Genomic DNA, 12107 nt, shown 5'->3' with positions numbered 1-12107 from the left:
TTTTTCAAATGTTTTAGGTTGGTTGCACAAGAAAATAATAATAATGACATGATGTCAGAATAATGGTATATATTATGGCAAACTCAAACTAATAACCTCCAGGGTGTTCAACTTCCATGAAATCCATTTCATATCTCATCTATTATGGAGGATCTGTGAAAAATAGTTTACTATTCCCTTTCTGAGATATTTGGCAATGCAGGGCTGGCTCATGAAAGCAAAGAGATTAGATACTGTCATTTTCAAAGGGTAAAATCTGTGAAAGCTGTTTTCTAATTCTAGAAATGTCTGCGTGATAAAAATCCCTCCACGCAAATAACATGGGAGGAACAAAACCAAGTCATTTCTCTCAGTTTTCAAAATACTTTCTTATCATTTAAAGAAGTACACTTCTCAGAGGGCTATATCTACATACACAAAACCAGGTATATACACTCACACAGGTGAAGTTTACGTCTTGAAAGTGTTCACCCTTGGAGTTGTGTAGCCCTCAGAGAAAGGTTTTCATCCTTCCACATTTAGGAATTATCATCAGAATTTTAAGACTATGTTGTATTCAAAGTTCTAGTTGGGTAATGATGAGACCCACATTGAACAAAGAAATTGTTTAAACTTGATCATTTTGGGCTTCCCAGGTGGCTCTAGTGGTAAAGAACCCGCCTACCAATGCAGGAAACATAAGAGACACAGGTTTGATCCCATGGTTGGGAAGATTCCCTGGTGGAGGAAATGGCAACCCACACCAGTACTCTTGCCTGGAGAATCCCAGGGTCAGAGGAGCCTGGCAGGTTTTGGTCCATATGGTCACAAAGAGTTGGACACGACCGAAGCGACTTAGCATGCAGCATGCACAAAGCCCTCTGTGAAACCCTGAGATGATGTGTTAAATATTACCTGAAGGGTACATGTGCATGAGAAGCAAAAGCTTTCACTGGATCAGCAATGGAAAGGACTCTGTAACCAATATAATGCAAATGCCTTTTCCTAGGGCCTTTAGAAGTATTTAAAACCTTCCATATTTTCTTTTTGGCTTGTATTGCCAGTTTTATCCCCCACAAAAGAATCTCCCCTGGAACATGCCCTCTATTTTAATATTCTTGGGTTCCTGCTGATTTTCTTTTGCACCACTTCCATTTCACACAATGCTTGGGCTCTAGCTTATATATGTCTCATCTATTAGTTTGTGACATTCCTAAGAATTAAGCCTCTATGCTCCTACAGCTGCATTTCCAGCAATGGCCTGAGTCAACACTATGTTTGTGTTACTCTCTTATGTACATCTCACCTCCCTTGCTACAGTGCATATCTATAAAGCCTTGTTTATTTTCTGTCGCCAAAAATCTAGTCCAAGCCTCGCAGAGTGAGCAGAAATCAAACTGAATTCCTAGTTTATTCCAAACATCCACTATCCAGACATTCCATGAAAAAACAAGCAGAGGAAAAAGACCGTCTAATCTGAACAATCCTTGTTCATGAAGCTTTCTAATTTTTTTGTCTTCATCAAGAAATTTCTTTTTAATTTTTTTCCTTCTGTCACTTTCTCCTTTAGGCAACAGTACATGAAAGTATATTTTTTGAATTCCATTATTTTTTCCTATCTTCTGGTATCATTTATGGAACAACACAATAACAACTCATGGAAATGTAACATTTGGCAACATTTTTTTTTCACTCCCTGAATTCAAAATATAACTACAAGATTCAACATGCAGCAAATTGGCTTTGAAGATTTTCTTTCAGAATCTCAGCAGATGTGAAAACGCAAAGAAAACAGTTCAGAAGTTTTCACCCATTTGTTACTTTCCTGTCATTTTCATAGCCATAGTGACATAAAAGGTCTTTCCAACTATGTATTTCTTCATGTGTTATCTCTATATTTCTGGGCTTTTCTCTCTCTCCATATTTGAAGACTATCTGCCAAAGCTGCAGAATCCTATAAAGTCAAGAATTCTCTTCTTTTCCCCACAGTGATCTCTCGGACTAGTCCTTTCCCCATCGCATGAATTTATGCTGCGGACATCCTCCTCCTCCACACGCTCTTCTACTTCTTGTGTCCTTTCCAACCGCTGGAAGTTTTTTTTTTTTTCCTTCCACTCTCTTCATTGTACTCCCCCTCCCATCTCCCAGGGAAATAGCCTCAGATACTACATAGAATGGTCTCTGAACTTGCTTGGCATAATTATCACTGGCTTCTCCCTTGATGTTATTGACTCTTTTGCAGATTTCTGGAGTTTTGGACCCTAATTTTCCTGTGACTCATGAACATCTGATTAGGAAATAATCTTGATATTCTCTTTGAATCACTAAATATCTTCTTTGAGGCTTACTTCATTTGATTATACTGTAAATTGTCATATTATGATCTCTTTTTATTGTTTCTATCTACAAATACTTTAATCCCTCCTTTTCACTGGAACCTTTGGTACATTGTATTTTTTATTCTTTTTTAAACAAGCTCCTTTCATTGCTATATACAATTTTTTGTGTCTATGCAGGTACTCTCAATACTAAATTCAAAGTGCCCCGACTGTCATTTATATCTACTCTAATAACTAGTCGCTTCTAACTTAAAGACAGTAAGATTCTTAGAAATAGACCATAAAATATCAATAAGATCTTGATCATTTCACTGCCTCTTTACATTTATTAAATGGGATATAGATACTTGCTCTGCTCAACTCCTCATACTTATGAAAGAATCAAAATATTTTACATATGTGAAAATGCCATGAACACCATAAAAACTTCACAAATATGAAGTAATATGACCTTGAAAACCATTCTTCAGTCTGGTATTCATGATTATGGAAGTGCATGATATGATTTTAGATGGTCCATGGAGGAACTTCATTTTTACTTCAATGATTACGTGAATTATTTGCTCAGTTTACAACCTAACACATATATTTAAGCCAAAATAGAATCTAATCTGAAAACAGTGGTGTACCAGTATTGTAATGGCACTGTCTGGAAGTACTTGACAGACTCAAGAATTCTGAAAATCAAAAATTTGAACAACAAAATCACCTTGAAAATCCTTCTCTTATCAGAGAAAGCAAACACAGTCTTTCTATGGAAAAATACAGCAATACCTCAAAACCCATATTTAACTGTCATTTGGGTAGTTATCAAACCCAAATCAACATAGTGAGAAGTGAGAAAAAATGCAGAGTAAAGGGAGTAAAAGAGGTAGTTATTCTAAAAGATATATAAACACTTGCATTCAAAGAAGAATAGTATATGTATATGTGTAACTGAATCACTTTGCTATACACCTGAAAATATCACAACATTGTTAATCAACTATACTCCAACATAAAATAAAAAGTTTTTTAAAAAGAAATGTGCTTTAGTGTTCAAAAATATGATGAAAATGTGTTTATTCTCATTTACTTGAAATATTTTCAGCACTTATCATGAGCTGGGCATGAAACTAGTTGCTGGAGACAAAATGATATGCATCACCATTCCTTACCACTGCCCTCTTGAAAGTTAGACACTAGTGGAAGAGAAATTAGTCAGATAGTCTCAAAAATGAATGAAAATCACTAATTTGACAAGAGCTAACTAGGAAGACCTATAATAAGGCAATTTTATCAGAGAGATCAGAAAAGACTTCTTTGAAAGAGTAATGCTCTGACTAAGGTGTAAAGAATAATCATTAACTAGACAGAGAGAGAAGGAAAGAATGTCCATGTAGGAGTCATGATAAATGCAAAGGCCCTATGATGAGAAATCATGAAAAGTACATAGAATTGAAGGATATTTTCCTTCAAGAGAGTGAGGGGCAGCATAATGAGGGAACAAGCTAGAACTAAGATAAAGACTATGTAAGGTCTTGTAAAAGCCCGCGATAGAAAGTGTGAAAAGTGAAAGTGTTAGTCTCTCAGTCCTGTCTGGCTCTTTGTGACCCTATGAGTCCATAGCCCGCCAGATGCCTCTGTCTACAGGATTCTCCAGGCAAGAATACTAGAGTGGGTTGCCATTCCCTTCTCCTGGGGATTTTTCTGACCCAGGGATTGAACCTGGATGTCTTGCGCTGTAGGCAGACTCTTTACCATATGAGGTGCAATTGATAAAATCAGCATCTTAATTTTTTAATTTTAGAATAATGTATTATTTTCATTAGAGAGACACATTTTTAATACATGTTAAGTAATTTTGTTTTCCATTCAGTTTCTTCTACCACTGTTTGTAGTAATAATATACATTTTCCTTTTTAAGGTTTTTAAATGAAAATACTGAGTTGACTTGAAGAAAACATAATTTTATAAATAATACCATAAGTGGTATGAAAATATGTTAAAAACCATATAGGTGTTACATGAATGACTAAAAAGTTTGTGAAACACTACTTTAGTCTAAATATGAATTTTTTAAGAAAAGAATTGAGCTTTACAGAGATTGCTTAAAATGAACTTTGGAGTTTTTATTATAATCAATCAAATTTATCATGGGAAAATGAAACAAATAATAACAGTAATGTGAAAGAAAGTGAAAGTGAAAGTCACTCAGTCATGTCCGACTCTTTGCAACTATACAGTCCATGGAATTCTCCAGGCCAGAATACTGGAATGGGTAGCCTTTCCCTTCTCCAGGGGATCTTCCCAACCCAGGGATCAAACCCAGGTCTCCCACATTGCAGGCAGATTCTTTACCAGCTGAGCCACAAGGGAAGCCAATAACAGTAATGCTGACACCATTTTAAAATATTTTAAAATCATTTATAAATAGAATTTTCATAGTTCTAGACACTTTATTTATCTTGTGACATATGAATATGGGACCAGATATTGATCCCTTTGTGTTCTTAGAGACACTTTGTTGCATAAACAAATACTTTCTTATGAAAATATTTGAATGAGTTCTAATCCGAGGGTCCTGACTTATGAGAAACCTAAAGAGCAAGTTTGATCTTTAGGCATGCTACTTCTAGTTAGGGTTGGGCAGAGTGTTCACAGGCTTACAGACTTTCTTTATAGGATTAGTGGTTTCGGGTAGAATTTTCCAGGGTCATTAAGGATAATCCAAGTAAAGGAAGGAACAGTATTAAGAAGAGTCTCCTCAAAATTAAACCTCTCTACTCTTGGAAGCTTGTACTTCTCATCGAGATGATAAGTCATCTATCTTTGTTCATGTCATTTCAGAATTAGAAATACTTCTAAACCAACCTATTGGGCCTTGCTCACTGCCTTCTGCTAACATGGCGGCCCAGCTTAGAGTCCAAGTGTATTAAGTCTGAGGAGTTGGAACATCTCTAAGAATATGTGGTATAAATGTTTAAAATATCTTCTGATTCTAAGACATATTTTATTTAAATTAAAACTTATTTTTGATAGCTATTAGAACATGAGGTACAAAATTCAAAAGCACACATAAAAGTTCATACCAGTAAGACTCTAAGTCTCTTTTGCAATCTTTGTCTACCAATAGGTTTCCCTCCAAAAGATGCAAGCTCTGTTACCAGTTACTTATTGATATTAACAGAGATATTAAATACATACATATATGTATTGAATTGGGGCTTCCCTCATAGCTCAGTTGGTAAAGAATCTGCCTGCAAAGCAGGAGACCAGGGTTTGATTCCTGGGTCGGGAAGATCCTCTAGAGAAGGAAATGGCAACCCACTCCAGTCTCCTCGCCTGGAGAATTCTATGGACAGAGGAGCCTGGCAGGCTACAGTCCATGGGATCACAAGAGTCGGGCATGACTTAGCAACTAAACCACTATATATGTAGTAAAGAATTATGAAGCAAATGATAGCACATCAGAAAAAAACTAAACCATCTCTTCCACTGCATTCTGAGTTTCCTTCTATATTGTGTACTCTCTAACAATTTATTTCAAAAACTTCAACATAAATAATTCTTCCTGTTTTACCTGTGGTATCAGTTACTAAGTGCTGACTGCTGTTGCTGCTGCTGCTAAGTCGCTTCTGTCATGTTCAACTCTTGGAGTGAGTTGCCATTTCCTTCTCCAATGCATGAAGGTGAAAAGTGAAAGTGAAGTCGCTCAGTCGTGTCTGACTCTTAGCGACCCCATGGACTGCAGCCTACCAGGCTCCTCCATCCATGGGATTTTCCAGGCAAGAGTACTGGAGTGGGGTGCCATTGCCTTCTCCAAAGTGCTGACTAGGTGCCAGCAACCATGCTAATGTCTACAAATTCATTATCCCACTTAATACTCAGAGCAAGACTATCAGGTTGGGATTTTCTTATCCCTATCTTAAAATAGGGAGATTTTGAGAATTTGAGAATCAGTGAGTATCAGTAATTTGGCCAAATCTGCAAGACTGGTAAGTGCCAAAGCCAGAACTGGGATGGAACACAGGAAAATCTCATCCCTTAGTGTGTGTGCTCTTCACCACTGTGAGACGCCTGTCTTACACACACACATACACACACACACACTACCACAAACACATGTACACACACACACACACACATATATATATACAAATGTATAAATATATTCATTTAGGCATTTATAAAAATGCAAATGTCTGGAAAAAATATAAACTTATACCTTAGTGATTAAATGAAAAACATAAAGAAGGAGCTTAATTGATAATAAATATGCTTCAGGTCTCATTTGCCATTTCACTCTTTTGTATTCCAGCTACTTGGGGACTTACTTCCCACATACTAATTACACAATATCAAATGTTTGTATTTCTACTGACCAAAACACAAATATGGATTCCAACAGCCTGCAGATAACTTGTTGGTATATAAATCAATAAGAGATTATAAATTCCTAGTACTTTTAGATTGCATGTCAGATTCAGGAAGGACAGTTGCCAGAAAGCCACATTGCTTGGAACTGTTTCTGAATTACTGGCACTGGATATTGCCATATCGATTTATTGATTAAAACAACAACAATGATCTACAGGCTTAAGAGGCACCTGAAATAAGTCAGTGATTTTTGGTGATATGCATTGTACAAGTAGATTTTTTCATATAAAATTATTACCATGCATCCGTTTAATTATTTTTGTAGAAATTATCTTTGGGGGAACTTCTTGGGAAAACTCTAAGGGTTGAAGTGAAACTTTTTACCTAATTTTCTTGTCATGAGGCTCTTTAATCAAACACAGCCGAAACATCATTATTACTGCTAAAAAATAATTCCTTAAGATTATAAGTTTTCCAATTGTTTTATTTTTTTAAGTTACTTGGTCCTTGAAATGTAAATAAAAGAAATGTCATGTTTCATGATTAATTAAAATGTCTTTCAGTGTAGAGTTTACCATTTTATCTCTAATTTATCTGAAACTTTTGTTGTAAGTCCTAGGTTATTTTTTCAATAGAGCTGGGGTTTGATGATTGCATTCCAGTAGTGTCTTTAGCGTGATTTTCTTTCTCTGTATCTCCTGTAATTTGTTACTCTAGAGAACTGATCAGATTTGTCAAGGGTTTTTGATTGTTTTCCTAAGTGGTGGTGTGTATTTCCATCAGGAGGCACACAATGTCTCCAGTTGTCCTTTTGTGATATTATCAGTCACTGATAATCATTGCCTAAGTTCTTTATTTCATTACAGATTGAAAAATGATGATATTCTAATTTTAATATTCCTCTTATTTTATCTGATAGAATTGTTCCTAAAAGGAGGAACATCCCCATATCAACTCTGCTATAAGTATAGGTTATTTAGAAAAGGCAGAATAAATCCCAATCTCCCACCTCTATTTACAAGATATTTGGTTCTTTAGCATCTTTAAAAAGCAAGCAAAAATTTTTTTTTATCACTGCTGAATTCATGAATTTAAACATTTCTTTATGTATTTTAATACATTGCTATTATTCTTAATGATACTAAAATGATTCCATATTTAGCTAGGCAGAGTCTATTCAGGTTTCCTCCTGAGTCTTAAAGACATTATCCTTCTAGGTTTTGCCAACATTTTTCTGTTATGACAAGATGATCCCGGCTCATATTACACATTTCCTGTCTCAGACTGAGAAGCAACCATTTCTCCAAAGAACCCTAGATCCGTTCAGTGAAAAAATGATATTAAGAGATCACAGGGCACTAAAGGAACTTGTTCTTACTGGTCATTGATTTTATGTCTTTTCATTTGCAAGATATCAGGAACATACATATGAATGTGTATTTTTTTTTTAAACTAAAATACACATGTATGTGTCTTTCATGTTATTTTCGATTTAAAAATTTGCTATTTTATATTATAGAGCATATTACATTATCCCAAAGTTCAATATATATGTAGGATATAAACAAAGAAATTCAGCTTATCAGCTGTAACCTCTTTTCTCCCTCCTCTACTGATAAGCATTTTAAAATTTTGTGGATAATACCTCTGATGTTTCACAAAGTACACTCACACACATTTGGGTATCCAAACTTTCTTAGATAACTTGCAAATAGTCAACATAATTTTCTCCATATCTTGATGATCACTCCATAGGATGGCTATTCATTCCAGTTGTATGGTCTTACACAATAGAGGTTTTTGGGTTTTTTTGGTAGCTTACTCAAGCAGTACACTACTGATAGGAGCTTGAGTTATTTCCAGTTTAATTTTTTTTTTTATGATTATAAACAGTGCTGCAATGAGGAGCTTTGTCCAAATAATTTGTTTTGTAGTATTGCCATGCAATGACTTGATTTTATAATAATCCTTTTAAGGTAAATAATTACTCTATTTAATAAATAAAGATAACTATTAATCAGAAAATGAAGTGCTAAGAAAATAATTTTAATCGATTAGCCAATTGATTGATCTAGTCAAATAACTGTAATCCATACTGGTGAAATAAACTAGGACAGAGAGAGGGCAATGTCTCTTCATATTTAATTTGTCTGAAGGTCAAATCTCAAATCAGTTGCAAAGTCTATGATAAATCAGACCACCCTGGACATGGTGTCCTCCAGAAATCTGCCCAGCCAGACTCTGACCTCTAATTCTCTGATATTAGGCCTCTGTTTTCATTGTGTTCATTTTTTTTTTTTTTTAATTCTTGCCTCCTTGCCCTTTTCAGTCAATTGTCCTTCACAATAAACCATTTAAGAGAAAAATTAATGTTTAATAGTTTCGGTACTTGAGCTATAGAGTGAGGTATCAATTTCACATTACTCAAGTAACTTGACACATGTTTAAGGTATTAAATAGTTTTCCAGGCATTCCCCCATAGTGATGGAAAAAAGAAATCTCTTAACTCTTTAAAACTCTGCCTTCTGGATCCCTGTTCACCTGGCCTGGCCTGGCTATCCCATCTCCCTCAGGGCTTCACTGGTGGTCCAGTGGTTAAGATTCCTCACTCCCAGTGCAAGGAACTGAGTTTGATCCCTCGTCAGGGAACTGGATCCCACATGCCGCACTAAATAAGAAGAAGAAAAAAAAGAGATATCCCATCTCTGTTATCAGGATGGCCTGATTCAGTTTCTTCAGTACACTACTGCACTTAGATTCATGTTTGATAGAATCACCTGGCTTACCAATTTGCTTCAGAGTGTTCCTATTGGTTCCCCTACACATTTTAAATTATTTAAAGTGTAACATTTGTGTTGTAACACATCTATCACCATTTCTCTTCTGGATTGCCTCTGAATTGACAGTTCATTTTTCAGGGAGAGTGAAGGTGACCTTTAAGCCAGAATCTAGGATATGATTTTCATACTGTTAGAATGGCTGCCTGGAGGTATGCAACATCACATATGAATGCCTGCGTCCTGGCTTCTCTTTGGTCAAGAAGCAACTCATTATTTCTAGAGAATCACCAAATGCAGGATTTGTTTCCAATTTAATGTCTTTCTCTAAGATGGAGCAGCAAAATGCTATTGTTGAATGGTGGTGTTTTGTTCCTTTAAAGATTCAATCATTTATACCTAATTTATACTCTTATGTGAGCCATTAGACGATAAAGCGTTGTAAGATAGAAAGTTTGACACAAGAGCTTCTACTTTTATTGCTTGGCCATGACCAGTGTCCTTCCACTGCTATACCCAAATCTGAAAAGATATAAATCACATCAATTTTGCTATCAAATCAGAAGTCAGTTTGTTTCAATATTTCATGCATAATCTGGACAAAATCTTCATAGTCAAATTGCTCATTTTTAGAAAGAGTTGACAGAAATGAGGGCTTCCCTGGTAGCTCAGATGGTAAAGAATCTGCCTACCATGCAAGAGATGTGGGTTTGATTCCCGGAAAGGGAAGCTCCCCTGGAGAAGGGAATGGAAGGCACTCCAGTATTCTTGCCTGGAAAATTCCATGGACAGAGGAGACTGGCAGGCCACAGTCCAGGGGGTTGCAAAGAGTCGGACACAACTGAGAGAATAAAACACCCTGACTGAAATGATTCTAAACCTTGACTGCATAGTGTAATCATTTGGGGAATTTTTCAAACTCCCCAGGAAGCAAGACAGATCAATTTAGTTATAATCTCTAGGAGTGAGATCCAGCCAACTGTAGTTTGTAAAGCTCTTCAGGTGATTTCAAGGTTCAACCAATGGGAAACAATTGAAAAAATGCTTTTCTCTAAGGCTCATATATTTGCAATTGAGAATCACTACTTGGTAAGCAAGCCATGGCTAATAAGGAAGTTTGTTACCACACAGAGCAGAAAAGATTTTGTGAATCAATGTTATCAGTCTGTAAAACAGTCATTCATCATAAACCTTATTAAATAATCTACTGTTCATAATTTAGAAATAGCTGTGCTAAAATAATATTTTGAAGAATAAAATATAACCTGTCTCTACATTGTGACATTTTGGAAAAAGAATTAAGTACTAATATTTAAACCACTTATTCAAGATCAAATAAAACCCTAGGAATAATATTCAGTTTGCTCAAGGAATTTGATTAGTGTAGCATTCATAATAGTTACCCTCCAAATCTATTTGGACTCTGATATTCCACTTTATAGAGTTTTACTTTTATCTACATACAAACTTCTTTAATGGAAATTGCCCATATGCCATACAATTCATGGTTGACTTATTTTACATTTGCTTAACAGCCTCATTCCATGATTTAAGGGGACATTTGTAAGGGCAAAACAGTCAAAAATATCTTAATAACACGATGGTTTTCAAAGGGCACTCAAAGGCAAAATGTGAACATGACATTTCAACATTGATTAGTAACATGAGTATAATGCAGATACTACATCTAAGACTAAATTCAGCACATCAATTTTGTTCATGACATACACAGATTATTCCTAAGTGAATGGTTAGATTTTATTTTTTATAAGGAAAGTGATTTTTTTTGACATATGAAGAATAAGGTAACATTTGTTTACATTTGTATGTATGTTAAGAGTTTGAAAATTCAGGTTGCTTTCAATTTCCATCATGAAAATATTAAAATTAGTATATTTTTAATTTGTAAGAGGTAATACCAGCTGCTTCATTATGCAGCATTGTATCTGCTTGGGGATTTAACCCATACGCCTGGGAGCATATGCTTTTTAGAAAATATTTTTAGTAAACATTTGGATGTTGTCAGACATAACACTGGAGAGAATGTGCACTCTATTACTTTAATTTTATTTTAGCATGTGGCTGTATGTCATTATATTTCCTTTAAGAGTTATATTGATATATGACTACTATATATAAGTAAATAATGAAAATATATATGTATATACATATATCTACATGCATACATCTCATATATATATATATATATACACATAGACATATAGAGAGAGAAAATATGGCAAATCACTAATGCAATTCACAAAGACAAGACACCATTTGTTACTTATGAAGATCTAATTGTGTTGATAACATATATGCTGGTGTTCTATGATTTTTAGCAATATTCCATACTATAGATTTGGACAATACTTGAAATAGAATTTAAGTACTAGTTGGCATGTGTTCAGTTTCTATGAAGTTCACATTTTCTGCAATACATTAACAAGCAGAAATATTGCTAAAATTTCTTTTATCAGGGACATAGGCAAGCGTGATAAGTGAGGCTAAATAAAATATATGACAGCACAAGGCTGTGAGAGGAGAGAATCTGTAAACAAAACCTCTTACTGGAGCTGAACAAATGCTGGGAGTCTCATCCAGAGCATTGAATGAAGATCCAGTGTAGTGGGCAGAACACCAGAGTGTCTGGCAG

The sequence above is a fragment of the Giraffa tippelskirchi genome, chromosome 11 (genome assembly GCF_054371585.1).
Source record: "Giraffa tippelskirchi isolate mGirTip1 chromosome 11, T2T-mGirTip1v1.2.pri, whole genome shotgun sequence".
NCBI classification, from domain to species: domain Eukaryota; kingdom Metazoa; phylum Chordata; class Mammalia; order Artiodactyla; family Giraffidae; genus Giraffa; species Giraffa tippelskirchi.
Note: the sequence above shows the minus strand (reverse complement) of the source record.